The sequence below is a fragment of the Gigantopelta aegis genome, chromosome 9, assembly GCF_016097555.1.
Source record: "Gigantopelta aegis isolate Gae_Host chromosome 9, Gae_host_genome, whole genome shotgun sequence".
Lineage (NCBI taxonomy): Eukaryota > Metazoa > Mollusca > Gastropoda > Neomphalida > Peltospiridae > Gigantopelta > Gigantopelta aegis.
The window spans coordinates 23944772-23963181 of record NC_054707.1 but is presented as its reverse complement, the minus strand read 5'-3'; the positions used below and the strand labels follow the sequence as shown (position 1 = coordinate 23963181).

The 18410-nt window shown below is 38.2% G+C and overlaps 1 protein-coding gene across 9 annotated transcripts in view; it reads left to right on the top strand.

Moving 5' to 3' along the window:
* LOC121382174 overlaps positions 1 to 18410 on the top strand; it is a 110953-nt gene that overhangs the window by 73312 nt on the left and 19231 nt on the right. For 2 of the 9 annotated variants that reach the window (XM_041511688.1, XM_041511690.1), the window contains one exon: positions 8347 to 8471. The exons of 5 other annotated variants lie outside the window; for them this stretch is intronic. The gene's annotated coding sequence lies outside the window, so the exon portion shown is untranslated. Of the gene's footprint in view, positions 1 to 2047; positions 2375 to 8346; positions 8472 to 18090; positions 18322 to 18410 lie in introns of those variants that run through there. 2 more of the 9 variants (XM_041511689.1, XM_041511695.1) reach the window with 2 other exon arrangements.

The following is an 18410-nucleotide window of genomic DNA, read 5'->3' as shown; positions in this document are numbered from 1 at the left end:
ACTAAAAGTACTAGAGATTTGCTCTATAAAGCAACTATATATTGTTTACTTATTAAGAAAATATATATTTTTAATAACATGTGATATTTTCGTTTAAACGTGCCACAAGCTTAATGAACGTTTAGATGACCTAAATGAAACGATACCGTTTAAACGTGACAGCCATACTCGCCAGTTGCTCGCATAATACATTTGTTTTATTCCGAATGTATGATATTGACGATACCGAAAAACACTCTGGTAATCACTTCTATTTACTGATCGATACAAAATGTAAACGCACCTGCTATACAGTATTAGTTATAATTACCTTGTAGTTAATAGCAAACAGCGGTTGTCATCAGCTGCCCGCAATCCATATTTGACCGTGTGGCTTATATACTTGGTAAGTAATTGTGAACATTTTATGAATATGAAGCACTGACAGTAATGTTCTATCAATACAAGGGTAGCCTATTGAAAAAGACTGGCAGCAAGTGATACAGGGAAAACTCACGTTAATAATTCATCCAAAGCTACAAATGACAAATTATTAAAAACGGACTGTTGCTTTTGAGACATATCTCACACTTATAGAGATAAATCACTGGTGCCCATTATTACGATTCAGATTTTCATATCATATCCTTCTTATTGAAACGGGCAGATGGAAAAATGTATAACTAAACAATCGAATACATTATGTAAAAAGTACGAAGTATATTTTTTAAGCATGAAAGAAATCGTTATTTATCCGCTTTTTGTCAATCAAAACCAAAAACACAACTTTTATTTGAACTCGGTGACATAAAATGTTAATAATACATGAGCACACACACACACACACACACACACACACACACACACACACACACACACACACACACACACACACACACACACACACACACACACACACACACACACACACACACACACACACACACACACACACACACACACACACACACACACACACACACACACACACACACACACACACACACACACACACACAGAGAGAGAGAGAGATATATATAGCTAAAACAAGACTGGTATATCAAAGGCCGTGGTATATGCTACCCTGTTTGTGGGATGGTGGGATGGAAAAATGTGGCAGGTTTCCTCTCTAAGACTATATGTAAAAATTACCAAATGTCTGACATCCAATAGCCGATGATTAATAAATCAATGTACTCTAGTGGTGTCGTTAAACAAAACTTCTTCTTTTGAGCTGCAATATAATTCAGGTCAGTTTAATTTTTTATGAATTTCCATGAATCAAAAAATAAATGTACGAGTTGCCAGGCCATTAGCAAATTCCATGACTTTCCAGGTTTTCCATTACCCGTACGAATCCTGGTGATGCTTAATTATTTGCATATAGCATATAGTCAATGGGCCCACCGACGGGGATCGATCCCAGACCGACCGCGCGTCAAGCGAGCGCTTTACCATTGGGGTACGTTCCGCCCCTTTGAAAAATAGTGTTAAATGATAAGAACGTTTAATGTGGATGAAGTAGTCCTTTCTAAATGATTACATAACATATAGTAATACTCGAGATAGCATCTTGAAACGACGCTAACAGTAGGTAGCACTAAAGCAAATAATTTCCGGTTGGGTCAAAGTTGGAGGTGCAGCGTACTTTTGATAGAGAAATTCCTGTGATTGGTTATAAATGTGAGTGTGTTGGTTGTAAAAATAATTAGTTTCATCTGGGCTAATAAAATGTGTGCAATTTATTTCATCTGGTACCACTGTAAAGTAGCCTTGTGCTTAGAACACGTATGGGATACCTGTAAATAAAAGTACTCAAATTTTGTGCGAAACTAGGGGTGTTGTAAAAACATCTGGTTATACCGAAAATGAGCCATGAAAGGTACCATTTGAGGTATGGTTGTAGTACTGATATGTATAGGTCATAGTTTGGTTGATATATTGCATATAGTGTTTTTAAACACAGACGTTAACATGGTCGCCTATGGGATTTTAATTGGTATAGTCCAACCAGTAACAACGATAACGGAAGTTCTGCATGTGGTACCTTTCAGTTTCACAAGCGTAGACGTGCATTCGAAACTCTGTTCTAGTGTAGGGAGCGGGTTTGTGAACGCAATATTCCACGGTTACCGTGAACTGCTTCTTCGCCTGATGGCGTGACGAGAACTGGTTTTTAGACGTTCTCGAACGCAGCTTCGAATACACTTCTCTAGGAGGAAATTATAATACAGAATAACAAACATGTCGCGCTAGTATTGGGGAATTTTTATGGGTTTTTTCCCACACAAATCAATTCATGGCAACCGGTTTTTCGTTCGCGTTAAAAGGAAGCGAGTCTGAGGCAAGCCGAACTAACACACGCCGTATATTCTCAGGCCTGTTAAAATGAAAGGTAACCACCCACATTGTTGAGATTGTACGTGACTTGCGTACAGACATGTCCCACAATGCCACATTTCGTTAGGGTAATGACCAGTACACGAATGCAGTAGCCCCTATGTACGTAAATAATATTCTACATTTTACAATTACGGTATGTAAAATTAAATATATTCCAAGTAGTTTATGTACAATATAAATAAGCTAAATGTGAAACGAATCCATTCTTGTAAACAAAAGTTTAACGGCATCGTGTTGTACTTAAAACTCCGTTATAGCCCTTGCACGTTACGATTTGCTTGTTGGCGTTGAAATCTGAGTGACTCGTATGAGTCGTATCGTGTAGCATGGTCTTAAAATGCCGAGTACAGTATGTTGATTTCGCCTAGCTTCAGCTGACAGAAAGTAAACTGCTGATAAAGCATTAATATCCAAAGACAGAAAATTACCTAATATTTGGTCATGAATATTGAATAAACAAGAAAAAATACTTCAAAACTATAATAAATATTTTTATTTTTGGGGGCAAAACGACTCGGTACGAATGAGATTTAGGGCAAACCAACCCTGGGTGAATAGGAGGGTATGCGGTCAAAACGGCCCCATGATGAAACGGCCTTGAACATGTAAGTCAAAACGGCCAAAGAAAAAAGTCTAAACGGCCAAAGAAAAAAGTTAAAAGGGCCAAAGAAAACGGCCAAAGAAAAAAGTCAAAACGGCCAAAAGAAATGGTCAAAACTGCCAATAGGTAGGCCTACTATCACGTTAAATTAATTCCCATTAGTAATAATTAGTATAGCCTATATCACAGGCAGTTCAAAAATATGTATAAAAACTACGGAATCACTGGTAACAATTTATTAGCCTACACAATGCAATTTACTATTGTAATTAAGACCACCAATTAACATTTTATTTAACAACACTGATAGACCGACCCGGCCGTGTCCCCCGGACGAGTTCCATGTGGCGCTACTCGTCGGGGTGTCGTGCGTGCCCGCCCTGTAATTCATTATTTTAATAATTAAATCACAGAAAGGGAGGGGGGGGGGGGGGTAGTGGACCATCTAGGCTTTCCGGGTGAGTGCGTATCGTCTGAACGAGTTCCTAGTGGCGCTGCTCACCCGGGGGCCACAACGGGCCTGTCCCCCAATTTACTAATATAATTAAGACCACCAATCGACCCTGTATTTGAAAAGACCGATAGACCGATCTTTGATACCGTCGGCAGGTAACAGCAATTAGCCTTTTAAATTCTACAGTGAGTGTATCGAGTTTGTATAAAATCTGCTTTACAAACATTTCATGATACCATTCATGTTTTTATTAGGTAATTGGTTAGGTATTCGGAGTGTTTTAAGGCTCGGGTGGTTTTGTTGATTGTCAAATCAACAGGAGTAACTTTTCCTCTGCCCTGGGTAAAAAAAAAAAAAAAAAAAAAAGAAATCGCTGTGAGTTAATCTTGAAAGAGAGCTCTTCCTTAAATATCAATAAAATACTGGTTTAATGCAACCATAGTTTGTAATAAATAGTTTTCATCGTAAATGTATTTGTTAGCGTTCCCTCTCATGTTTGGGCTTTGAGGTAAGGTTGGGGTGGGACGCCCTTTGCTTGGTGCAATCTCTTGTATAATGGCTCGGGCGATGTGTTTGAAATGGTTATATTAATAACTATTCATGTTTCTCCAAAACTTACCTGTACTTAAAATCTACATATTAACACAGATGTACTAGTACACTAACCACATATGTAGATTTTAAATCCTTTTTTTTTATTCAAACATAAATAAGACGTAGATAATATCCATGTAGTGAGACCGTACTATAAAAACTGTCTTTGCACAGTTATCTTTCTCGACACTTGTGTAGATGAAATACATTTTTAAAGTCTTGACTTTTTTCAAGGGCCGTTTTGACTTTTGTTAAGGGCCGTTTTGACATTTTCACTTTGGCCGTTTTGACTTTTTTAGGGCCGTTTTGACCAATTATTGTTAAGGCCATTTAGTACTGGGGCCGTTATGACTACGATCCAATAGGACTAAGGGCGAAACAACGCAGAGTTCAAGATGGTTCTAGGGCAAAACAACCCGGATTCCTTTGTTTCCCAGGCACACTGACTTGTCAAACTTGATATCAATACATATGGATAACATTTTCATACCTGTAAATAATTTGTAAAATTTAAAATGTTTAATAATCTGGGCTCCATTTCATGTAACCCAGTTCTTTTGACTGTAAGAGCTACATGTAGACAGACATTTGGAGGGTTATACGCTCTCATTACAATCGGAGACCAAGCTATGTAATTTTCTTTCAATCGCTGCCCACCAAAGAGTAGTCAAAGATTCCCACTCTAATACCAGAACAATCCTATGTTTGACGTCAAATACATTTACATCAATCATTTTCGAGTTCCTTGATTTAAAAAAATCGAGATATTCATCACTAATAAACACACTACAGAAAGAAACCTGACAGCACCCACATTCAGCTAAGCTTTGGCAAACTCCGGACAGCAGAATTCTAAGTTTGCTTACATATATTGTGACGTAGCGTCACATGATGGCTTACTCAGCAATTCCGTCTTCCAGGGGAGACAAGTGCCCGACAATCACCAAAAAAAGGATTTTGTTCAATGACACCACTAGAGCACATTGATCCATTAATCATTGGCTATTGGATGTCAAATATTTGGTAATTTTATTATAGTGTTAGAGAGGAATTGCACTACATTTTTCCATTAGTAGCAAGGGATCTTTTTTATGCACCATCCTACAAAGAGGATAACTAAAATGTATTTTTAAATATTTACAACTTTTGCAGCAACTGTTAATAACAGTACTGAACTAAACCGACCTTTCTGCACTCGGACAAGGCCAAAGTCCCTGTCGTGCCCAAATTAGTGAGATCTAAAGCCCTGAAATGTAACACATTTCAACTGAGGTTGTGTACTGCATTGACTATCCAAATGGCAATGCATTTTAAACAAAACCAATTTACCAAGAAAATAGCATTTATCAGTCTGTCTGTATATTGCCAAATTAGCCAGAACTGCTAATTTTTGGTCTTTGTCTAATAAAATATTCTTTAAAATTAATTACATTTTAATAATTTCAGTGTTCAGCAAATGTTTGAGAAAGTCACTAGCCCTTACAGAAGCTTTAGCTAGTGCCCTATAATAATATATTGCACCCCGTCACTGGACCCATTGAGCTATTTCTCATTCCAGCCAGTGCACACGACTGATATATCTAAGTCTGTGGGATGTGCTATCCTGTCTGTGGGATGGTGCAGATACAAGATCCCTTGTTACTAATGAAAAAATGTAGCAGGTTTTCTCTGTACAAGACTATGTCAAAATTGCCAAATTACCATAATACCAATCTAATAGCCAGATGATTAACAAATCAATGTGCTCTTGTGGCGTCGTTAAATAAAACAAACTTTATATATTATAGTAATACAGTTGATAATATCCAATAGCCTAGACCAAAAATTCACTAGCCGGAAATGAGATCCAGTGGATTTGTTGAAGCCTGTAATTTTCAAAAACGTATTAGAATACTTATAAATCTGAAAATTAACTGAAGCAAAATGTGTTCCAGTGCGAGCACAAACTGTGCATTCAGGGCCGTAGCTAGAAGGGCACACATCCTGGGAAAAATCCGGAAAGTATTATAGAAACTTAAAGAAAATATCTTCTTAAAGGGACATTCCTGAGTTTGCTGCAGTTTTTAAGATGTCAACTAACAGATACTTTTTAACGAATGTAATTACATATCAAATATATTTTTCTGCATAAAATATTAGTGGCTATATATTAAACGTGTTTCTGATTGTTCTAATATTTGTACTAGGTTAAATTTCATTTTATTTCCTAAAATATAGCTTTTTCGTACGTACGAAATTATTTGAAGACAAAATCCAGTTTGGGCTTCTTACAAATATTAAGACGACCAGAAACACATTGAATTCAATATACAGACACTGGTATTCTAAACAAGAAAATATATTTAATATGTAAGTTTAATCGTAGAAATATTTTATTAGTTGGAAACATCTGACAATGCAGCAAACTCAGGAATGTCCCTTTAACCCTTTAAGGATTTTTAGACTATTAGCTATTCAGTTGCCCCCCCCCCCCCCCCCCCCCCCCCCCCCCCCCCAAACAAAAAATCCTAGCTACGGCCCTGGCATTATGTGTGTACAAATCTGTGTAGAACATGTTTTCAATCCTTCACATCTGAGGTGTGCGAACATGCTGGCACACACCATACCTTCACCACAGGATATGGGGCGGGATGTAGCCCAGTGGTAAAGCGCTCGCTTGATGCACAGTTGGTTTAGGATCGATCTCTGACGGTGGCCCCATTGGGCTATTTCTCTTTTCATCCAGTGCTCCACAACTGGTTAACAAAAGCCGTGATATGTACAGTTAAGTCTTATTTTGTAAATATGAATATCCTGACCCCACCCCAACCCTCAATGTTAGTGTTTGTAAGCTCTTTCTCCCTCTTTAGGTGACATATCTGATTATTACTATTATTTAGTAAAATTTGATAACTTAAAGTAGGGCTAGTGAATTTTTAATCGTGGCTAGTAAATTAAAAAAAAAGCACTGATCCCATGGCTAGTGGATTTAAAAGAATATTCTAGAAGCCGTGGTTAAGTGCGTTGTTAAATAAAACATTTCCTTTCTTCCTTACTTACTCGTAGAAGTGTGTTTAATTTTTACCCACTATGTCGTGTCAAATTATAAAGAGCGGAATAATCCGTTATTTATTTTTAATTTTCCTTCCTTCACCATTCCGACGCCATATAACCGTTAAAAAAATGTGTTGAGTGCGTTGTTAAATAAAACATTTCCTTCCTGAAGCTTATGAAGCAAGTGATTTATTACTTGTCTGATATTCTCAAACGTGAAGGGACTGCTGGGTTTTTTTTAAATACATGAATAAAGTTTGATACTGTGAAGTTTGCAACTTTTAGTCTGAGATGTGACAGTGAATTTAAAGTTGCAAAACGACACGTAAAGAAAACGGTGGTTCACTTGAAATAATGTGCCTTGCCATTGAGCTGCTACCAGTACATGCACAAGCCATGCAATTGCCCACGACAATCAGCAATGCGATGGAGGTTTTTATTCTCCACAGCACTTATTTGTTTGCTGTGGAAGGAAGGAACTATTTTATTTAACGATGCACTCAACACATTTTATTTAGTTATATGGTGCCAGACATATGGTTAAGATCCACACAGATATAGAGAGAGTAAACCCGCTGTCGCCACTTCATGGACTACTCTATTCGATTAGCAGCAAGGGATCTTTTATATGCACCATCCCACAGATGGTAGTACATACCACAGCCTTTGATATGGCTATCGTGGTGCACTGGCTGGAACGAGAAATAGCCCAATGGGCCCACCGACGGGGATCGATCCCAGACCGACCGCGCATCGAGCAAACGCTTTACCACTGGACTACGTCCCGCCCCCTTTTGCTGTGGACTACAGGAGAATTGTTTTATCTACGGCATGTGTTTTGTAATGGACATTTTCTTACTTGCAGGGGTTGCATGCACGTACATGTACCAACTTTACTTCTAATGGCTTATCCACTACATGTGTCATGAGATCAGCTGCTACATTTAAGTGTTAGGTGAAACGTTACTAAAGTAGTGTCGGAATAAAATAAACTTATTTTCGTCGATTATGTCTTTCATATTAAACTGACATGTAAGTATTTTGTAAATATCTATTTAATGATACTCTACCTAATTTAGCATTTACTTGGTTGGGCTCGCATTGATGTATAAGGTGATGTTTACCGGTACTCTTGAAATTAAAAAAAATATGTCAGTAAACAGGTGATTTGTGCACTTCAACTTCAAGTTTAAATTTAACACCCTCTTCACCCTATTATGCGGGCAAGTCCATCAGAAGTACAGGTAGTTTAAATTTAATACCCTCTTCACCCTATTATCAGGACAAGTCTGGAGCAAGCCTGAGCTGTGGGAAAGGTCGCACTAAGCTTGGTCTTTTTGAAGCACTGTACCAGTATGGCATATTGGACTTGAGAGTGGCACAGAAGTTAAATCGGTCTAAATTCAAGTGAGATGCCTGTTCTGCATGATAGTAAAGATATTATATTGTCTTGTTGAAGTACTGTACGGTACCAGTATGGCTTGTTGGATATGGAGAGTAGCACAGATGTTAAATTAATTCAGTCCAAATTCAAGTGAGATGCCTGTGTGATGCATGATGGTAAAATCTATTAAATTGTATTGAGCATGTTTGGTGTTATTATTTAAATATATATATTTTTAAATTTATTTTCAGTGTAAATGTGCTTGTACTGTTAACATTCGGCCTTCAAAAATCCCCTTTCAAGACTTGGGATATTAAATTACCACATCTGTATGTATTTTTAGGTGCTTAACATTCTTTACAATATCTAAATTCATTTGAGATAACTGCATGGTAGTAAAGATATTAAATTTTACTGAGCATGTTATTATTATTTTTATTAAGTGTTTTTAGTGACAAAAGCAGGATTGAGGGCACAATATTTCATGAAAACCATTCTGTTTGCATGTCGGTTACGCAACTTTAAAATCACGAGAACTGCCAATTGGTTATGTGGTGAACAATTACATTCTAAACTTAAAAGTACCATATATCAGTAATGAAAGTAAATATCAGTTTGTTTTTAAATACATTTAAACCACCAATGTAGCATAGAACCATAGTTTCGAGAGTTTTACGATTAGGTAGGCCTATGTCATTGGTTACAAGAACTATAGTCTTGTAAACGAACAATCGGTTACCTAAGTAAAACTCATGTGAACTGACTTCGGTTGCCTACGATTTTGAAATATTGTCCCCTGGGAGGACTTGAAATAGAAATTCGCCCGCAAAAACTACTGTCATTTTTCAGTCGTATGTATGATTGTGTCAACTGTTATTTAGCTTGTGAATCTGTTACATTTTAAAGGGTGGGACGTATCCCAGTGGTAAAGCACTCGCTTGATGTGCGGATGGTCTAGGATCAATCCCCATTGGTGAGAACTTTTGGGGAGGTTTGGAGTGGGATCGTAAAAAAATTAATTAATTAAAATTGGGCCAGAAATTGGTAGAGTTTTAGATCTTGCCTGATTAAACCATTGGTGCAACAATCCATTTAGATTTTCAAACTTTCCATTTGTTATTCGTTTTCTCTCCACAGAAATGTTAACATCGTACGATTGCAGGTAGTGTTGTTTACACTTTAGGCTGACAAGTATAACTCGCTGAATTGATAAGAGTAAAATCAGTTAGGTATCAACACACACACACACTAATATTAATCTGATTGATGGTTGTGCCTTAAGACAACCCTCTGAAACCGAGTCCCATTCCAAAACATGGGCAAACCAGCAACTACATGTACATGTAATTTCAGTTGCTTACATTATTCACAACTCAAATGAGATATTTTGCATGATGGCATGGCATGGCTATTGCATATCATTGAGCAAGTTATTTAAAAAAAAAAAGCTTACTATGTTGAGTTAAATCACTTAAATATGTCGACCTCGAAAAGAAACCCTGTTTCAAAACATGGACAGGGTTTTAATCGCACAAACCAGCCTCTGTGGCATCGTGGTTAGCCATCGGTCTACAGACTGGTAGGTACTGGGTTCGGATCCCAGTCGAGGCATGGGGTTTTTAATCCAGATACCGACTCCAAACCCTGAGTGAGTGCTCCGCAAGGCTCAATGGGTAGGTGTAAACCACTTGCACCGACCAGTGATCCATAACTGGTTCAACAAAGGCCATGGTTTGTGCTATCCTGCCTGTGGGAAGCGCAAATAAAAGATCCCTTGCTGCCTGTCATAAAAGAGTAGCCTATGTGGCGACAGCGGGTTTACTCTCCAAATCTGTGTGGCCGTAACCATATGTCTGACGCCATATAACCGTAAATAAAATGTGTTGAGTGCGTCGTTAAATAAAACATTTTCTTTCTTTAATCGCACAATTGTCATGATGTACTTTGTTTCCAAATCAAAATAATCATGCTTCAGATTAAGTACAACCAGTTGACCTCGGAACATTTCACCTCAAATCCACTGAAATGTTACGCCATAATTAGATTAAATAAAATAAAAAACATGTTGTCCTCAAAACATTTCACCACATAAACCATGAATTGTTAAGCTTAAATTAATAAGATTAAAATAACTTGATATGCATTTCTGAATATTCACAACTGAGAGTCTTCAGCCGCAGGTAAGATCATTACTGCACTAAAAAGAACACCATGCTCGGAACAGACAGAAAACCTGTTCTGCTCAAGTATTTGTCGTTCCAGCCAGTGCATCACGACTGGTATATCAAAGGCAGTGGTATGTGCTGTCCTGTCTTTGCGATGGTGCATATTAAAGATCCCTTGCTTCTAATGGAAACAGTTGCAGGTTTTCTTGCTAAGACTGTTAAGTCAGAATTACCAAATGTTTGACATCCAGTAGCTGATGATTAATAAATCAATGTGCTCTAGTGGTGTTGTTACACAAAAACCTCTTGTGCTCAAATTAGTGAGATTGAACTAAAGCCCTGATGGAGTATATGAAAACTATTTCCGCTAAACCAATTTCTCGCTCCAGCCAGTGCACTACGACTGGTATATCAAAACTGGTATGTGCTATCCTGTCTATGAGATGGTGCACATAAAAGATCCCTTGCTGCTAATCGAAAAAAGTACCCCATGAAGTGGTGACAGAGGATTTCCTCCTTCAATGTAAACCGGCCTCGGTGGCGTCGTGGTTAGGCCATCGGTCAACAGGCTGGTAGGTACTGGGTTCGGATCCCAGTCGAGTCATGGGATTTTTAATCCAGATACCGACTCCCAAACCCTGAGTGAGTGCTCCGCAAGGCTCAGTGGGTAGGTGTAAACCTCTTGCACCAACCAGTGATACATAACCGGTTCAACAAAGGCCATGGTTTGTGCTATCCTGCCTGTGGGAAGCGCAAATAAAAGATAACCTTGCTGCCAGTCGGAAAGAGTAGTCCATGAAGTGGCGACAGCAGGTTTCTTCTCAAAATCTGTATGGTCCTTAACCATATATCTGATGCCATATAACCGTAAATAAAATGTGTTGAGTGTGTCGTTAAATAAAACATTTCTTTTTTCTTAATGTTGCACTACGTACTGTTTCAGTCCTACTTTTGTCCTACTTTTTCATAAGGGTGTGCTGGACAGCCTGAAATATAAAGAACAATAGTACATGTAATGGTCATAACATAGATAGTTAAATTAAGTTAAAAACAAAATGGTAATAAATTAGTTTTTTTAGCGAACACAAACTGTAAAATATTTTCAAATGGTCAGTGGTAGTAGAGTGTTGAGGTGGGATGTTAAAGTTTGTTTTGTTTAATGATACCACTAGAGCACATTTATTTATTAATCATCGGCTATTGGATGTCAAACATTTGGTAATTATGACAAAGTCAGCAGAGGAAACCCGCTAGATTTTTTTCATTAGCAGCAAGGGTTATGTGGAATTGTGCATAATATTATATAAAATTACCCTTTCCGCTAATCAAAAAGAGTAACCTATGGCTTGACAGCAGCAGGTTGATTCCTTTGATCTGTGTTGTATGTAAGATTATGTCAGATGCCCTATAACTATAATACAAATGTGTTGAATGAGTGTGTTACACTATCGTTAAATAGGGGCGAGATGTAGCTCACTGGTAAAGTACTCGCTTGGTTGATATGCAGTTGGTTTGGGATCGATCCCCGTCAGTGGGCCCATTGGGCTATTTCTTGTTCCAGCCAGTGCCCAATGGGCCCACCGACCGTGGTCGATTCCAAACTGATTGTGCATCAAGTGAGAGCACTGAGCTATGTCCAGACCCTAGTTGGATTAGGGGCCATCAAGTGAGCACACTGAACTATGTCCAGACCCTAGTTGGATTAGGGGCCATAAATGGTAGTACATACATGTACACCTTGAGGGTGGCGAGGGTTCGGGCATTAATTTACCTATAAATAGGTAACGGAGAGATGGGTTTGCCAACATATGCCAAGCTCTTAATGGCCCCTAATGAAAATGAAAGAGAATAGCCCATGGTGTAGTAGCAGCAGGTTTCTTCTCTAATCATCAATAATATGGATCACAACAAGTGAACATCTTTTTATTGAGATATTTGTCCCCTACCAGTCCATCTGGAGTAGATAATAGGTTTTGTCTCTTTCTGCCTATAGGGGGTGGGATGTAGTCCAGTAGTAAAGTGCTCGCTTGATGCGCGGTCCGTTTGGGATCGATCCCCGTCAGTAGGCCCATTGGGCTATTTCTCGTTCCAGCTAGTGCACCACGACTGATATATCAAAGGCCGTGTTTTGTGCTATCCTGTGTGTGGGATGGTGCATATAAAAGATCCCTTGCTATGAATCGACAAATGTAGCAAGTTTCCTGTCAAAATTATCAAATGTTTCACATGCAATAGCCGATGATTAATAAATCGATGTCTTTAAAAAACAAACAGATAAACTTTAGATCAGGGAAAGATCCCTTGCTGCTAATCAAAAAGAGTAGCCCATGAAGTGGCGACAGCAGGTTGCCTCTCTCAATATCTGTGTGGTCCTTAACCATATGTCTGACACCATATAACCGTAAATAATGTGTCGAGTGTGTCATTAAATAAAACATTTCCTTCCTTCCTTCCTATAATCTGTCCAACATAGCTTTGTGGACTTTTTTCACAATGCATTGAGAAGGGAAGCCCACTTCCACCACAGCCTACTACTAATACTACTTTTATACGGACTTCCCTATACATGTAGCTAAACATGCCATATACAAATTTCCCTATAACTATCCACACCATATACAAATTTTCCTGTAGCTATCAATACCATATAATACTAATTTCCCTATAGTCATACCATATACAGATTTCTCTATAGCTAAACATCAGATTTCCCTATAACTAAACATGCCATATACAGATTTCCCTATAGCTAAACATACCATACCATATACAGATTCCCCTATAGCTAGTCATACCATATATAGATTTCCATATAGCTAAGCATACCATATACAGATTTCCCTACAGCTAAGCATACCATATACAGATTTCCCTATAGCTAAGCATACCATATACAGATTTCCCTATAGCTAAGCATACCATATACAGATTTCCCTATAGCTAAACATGCCATATATATAGATTTCCCTATAGCTAAGCATACCATATACAGATTTCCCTATAGCTAAACATAGTATGATACCATATTGCCTTTGATATCTGCCAGTTGTGGGGTACTGGTTGGGAGAGAGAAAATGTTAAAAGTCAGGAGGGCGTGCCCTGTGGTCTAACTAATTGTTTCCCTAGTTCAGGTAATAGAAGTGATGTAAATAAGCTAGGGTTTGGGTTTGTTTTCATGTGTGCTTAAAGATAAAAAGATATGAAGTTATTAAAGGTAAAATTAGCCATTTGTAGGCTTAACACGACAAGTGGTGCATTGTCTTTATAATTCAAATCTTATGTTCATACAAGTAACATGTGTAATTCTAACCAGTTGTGTAATCGAAAGTTGATTGGTTGGTGCCAGCCAATTATAACCGACTATCAATGATCTGTGGGATGGAACTTTTTTTCTTTTTTTTAAAATGAAAAATGAGGACCCAGCCAGAATGGGCGTCATTTGCTAGCTGGTTTTTCAGTTCAATCAAAAGTTTGTTTTGTTTAACGACACCACATAAGCACATTGATTATTTAATCATCGGCTATTGGATGTCAAACATTTAGTCATTCTGACACAGTCATCAGGAAACCTGATAAGCAGCAAGGGATCTCTTATTTGCCCCATCCCACAGATCACCGATGATCCGTTATAAATAGTTGGCGGGGCAGTGTTTGTTTAGATATTTGCAGACCTAGATTATGGTAGCCCCACTCCCATGGCTAGTGATATTCAATGTTGGGCTAGTAAATAACTACTATTGCAATGCATGACAGCTAGTGAAAAAAAAAAGAGTCAAATGTTGCAGTTTTCTATTTTGTAAATATGAGTATCAAGACCTTCACCCAACCCCCACAATGTTAGTGTTTTAAAGCTCTATATCTCCCTCTTTTATTTAGTAAAATTGTATTAACTTAAAGTAAAGTAGGGCTTGTGAATTTTTAATCGTGGCTAGTAAATTTTTTTAACCACTTAACCCATGGCTAGTAGATTTTAAAACAATTCTAGAAGCCCTGATATTTGCCTAAATATATTAGTAGCTGCAAGGGATCTTTTATATGCACCATCCCACAGACTGGATAGCACATACCACAGCCTTTGATATATCTGATGTGGTGTACTGGCTGGAACGAAAAATAACCCGAATGGGACCACTGGTGGGGATCCAGGCACAGCGGAAGCAAGTACACATTGGTGGGGGGGGGGGGGGGGCTGATAGATCGAGTGCGCAAAGCAAAGTTTGTAGTGGTTTTGAGGGTATGTTCCCGCGAAAACGTTTGAAAACTAGATGTCCTGAATTGCAATTTCCGGCATTCTACAAGTAAAATTCATCTGTCTTAAGACTTACTACCAATAATTTTTTTTTTTATTCAGAATTGGGGAGGGGGAGTGGGGGCTAGAGCCTGGTAATTTCAAACACCGTTTCTATGGACCATAACCATTATTATCTCTCTTGTTTTTCTCTTTTTTCTTTCTTTTTTTTGTTATGGTATCTTGATTTGTATCATTGTGTCTCTGATGGATGATCGTCTCTCACGGTCGTCTTATTGATGGGTTTACAATTTTAGTATTGATTGCGATCCAGTCACAGCTATCTTTGTTCGACACGCACTAGTCGATGCGCTGTTTGTGCCCGTTATTCGATGGCTGGCTAATGATATATACAGTGCGTGTTTCATACAGCAGATACGATACCATGTGATGAATAGATATACTATGCCACACGTCAAGTTGCCTTCAGGTATACCACGTGCATGTATGTTGAAACCTAGTGACTGAGGCATTTAAAGGCATACTGTCACGGATTTAAGGACCTTATTTCTCTAATAATGGATAATAAATAAAAATTACATTAAGTGTTGGAAACCAAATCCAGCTATCTCATCACATTAACTGAACCATGATGGGAATCCATGGCATCCCCCTCGGCAATTTTTGTTCTTGAATTATGGACCATTGCCATAATTTAATTTTTTTTTTTACAAAATATAATTAATAAATGGAGTATGGCGGTTATGAAGGTGGTTGAATAAAGTACATTTAGGGACAAATCAAATAATTTTTGTTCAGGTAATACTTTGTTAGACCATTAAATAGGTTAGTGGTCTGTGACAATATGCCTTTAAAGGGACTATATCAAAGTTCTGTTGTTGGTCAGACCTTTGACCTGTTTGCAAAAATCGAGTAACCTCCAATATTGTAAAACGTGTTTTTTGTTTCGTTTATATTAAAGTCAACGTATTAGCCAATAAACCTGGAAAGTTGGAAGATGCGCATTCCAGTACTTCAAGATTTGTTGTTTTAACCATTAATTGACAATACTATAATGTATCCATTGAACAGTCCAGCCAGTACACCACGACTGGTATAAGAAAGGCCGTGGTATGTGCTATCCTGTCTGTGGGATAATGCATATAAAAGATAACTTGCTACTAATGGATTTTTTTTAGCGGGTTTCCTCTCTAAGACTATATGTCAAAAACGACCAAATGTTTGGCATCCAGTAGCCGATGATTAACAAATCAATGTGCTCTAGTGGTGTCGTTAAACAAAACAAACTTTTCATTGAACTGAAAAACCAGCTAGCAAATGACGCCCATTCTGGCTGGGTCCTCATTTTTTATTTTTAAAAAAAGAATTCAAGAAATAAACTGAAATATATTAAAGTTCGACAATTGACATTATTATTTTTGTTTTGTTTTACATTATACAATGTGAAAATACTTCTACATGTATAGAACCATAGCTGAAGCTGAACATATTTAAATGTAGTGAACGGCCTCGTTGATGTCGTGGTTAAGCCATCGGACATACGGCTGGTAGGTACTGGGTTCGCTGCCCGGTATCGGCTCATATCCAGAGCGAGTTTTAACGACTCAATGGGTAGGTGTAAGACCATTGCACCTTTGTTCTCTCACTAACAACTAACCCACTGTCCTGGAAATATGTTGAAATGAAAATAAAATGGAGTAATTTTTTTCTCCATTAATTTGAATAGGCCAGAGTGTACTTTCACCCACCAAATTACGTTTTGTTTAAATCATGTACGCATAGAAAAATCTAAAGCGTTTATTTCATTTCATTTATACTTAGTTTCGTGCAGATATCCAATTAAAGGCGCTGACCCTAGTTTTAACTCGTAAACATGGACACCAAGTTTAGTTCATCTACAAACCTGTAACACATTTGGATGAAGTTACAACCGAGTTTAAGAAGAGTCTGTGACTTTAAAACCGGGAAATATCCTTTTAAAAAAATGGACTAGAAATCTAATCAATAACCGCTACTTCTAAGACGCACGTGTTTGTTTGTTTTTTGTGGTTTTTTTTAAATATGAAAAATGCATTTTGTGTTATTAGAAACAACAGGATGACCAGAAACAGTTCGGTTCTACGGAAATGGATATCTAACCAATGAAATATAACTAGTGTTTGGTTTTAGTGATCATAAACGGCTGTAATAGTGAGAGAAAAAAAATGCTGTAGTGTTTAAAAACTAGGGCCTGTCTCTTTATGGTTAAAGTATCTGGTCTGTCAGACTCTGTGCAGGGCTCCAGCCAGTACACCACGACTGGTACATCAAAGGCCGTGGTACGTACTATCTGTCTATGGGATGGTGCATATAAAAGATCCCTTGCTGCTAATCGAAAAGAGTAGCCCATGAAGTGGCGACAGAGGTTTTCCTCTCTCAATATCTGTGTGGTCCTTAACGATATGTCCGACGCCATATAACCGTAAATAAAATGTGTTGAGTGCATCGTTAAATAAAACATGTCCTTCCTTCCTGTGCAGGGCAGTGGATTAGTGTTCAGTGAGAGACAATTCCTACCCACCGAGTTGTTAAAACCCGCTCTGTGTGGAAACTCGTGCCGGGAGGCGAACCCAGTGCCTACCATCTTAACCACTACATCACCTGGTCGAGTCTGAATGCTCATATTGACTTGATGCGACGGTCCGGCTAATTTGGTGTTTTTTTTAAAATACAGTACATTAGTCTAGACTAGATTCGCGTGATGTAAAAAGGAGGAAATATTTTATTTAACGACGCACTCGACACTATTTTATTTACGGTTATATGGCGTCGGACTTATGGTTAAGGACAGCTATTTAGAGAGGAAACCCGCTGTCGCCACATCATGGGCTACTATTTTCGATCGCACGATGCGTGTGTTTGCATAACGCATGACATGACACTTGTTTTACATGCCTATATCCATTCAAGGTTCAGGCATGTCTCTCCGGGGTCCAACGCCTGGCATAACGCATGCGGTTAGCTGGTGTAAATGTCCTAAACGCAAGTGCATGTGCAACAATCAATTCAGTTCTTTATTTACCTAGAGTTTTACAGCTCATCGGTACAAAAAAACCCACATACCTTACATACAATGACTGCATAATATAGTGTAGTGCATGAGAATACAATATAAAAATTAGACCGCACGCACGCGCCGCAACCAGTGTTCAGATAAGACGCGAAAACACTGTTCAAACTTCATTCTCCAAACCTGTTGTCAAAACACCAGTAACAATACGAATAATAGGTGTCACCAGTAACCGTTACGTATTGTGAGCAACCTTTTGCGTGCGTACGAATTCGTTGAATAGCAGCTCTGCATGTTTCGATGACGCACTGGTATTGGCCAGGAGAAATGGGAGTTTCCTCTTTTACCTTTCACATTATCAACGGGATACAGGAGATTTTCATTCGTTATTGTAAGCGTAGCGACATAGGGTATGTATTAAAATAAAACATCAGTTTTTATCAATGTCGACTCCACTGCACTGCATGTATACCTATTTAATAGCTTTTCTTTACGCTTG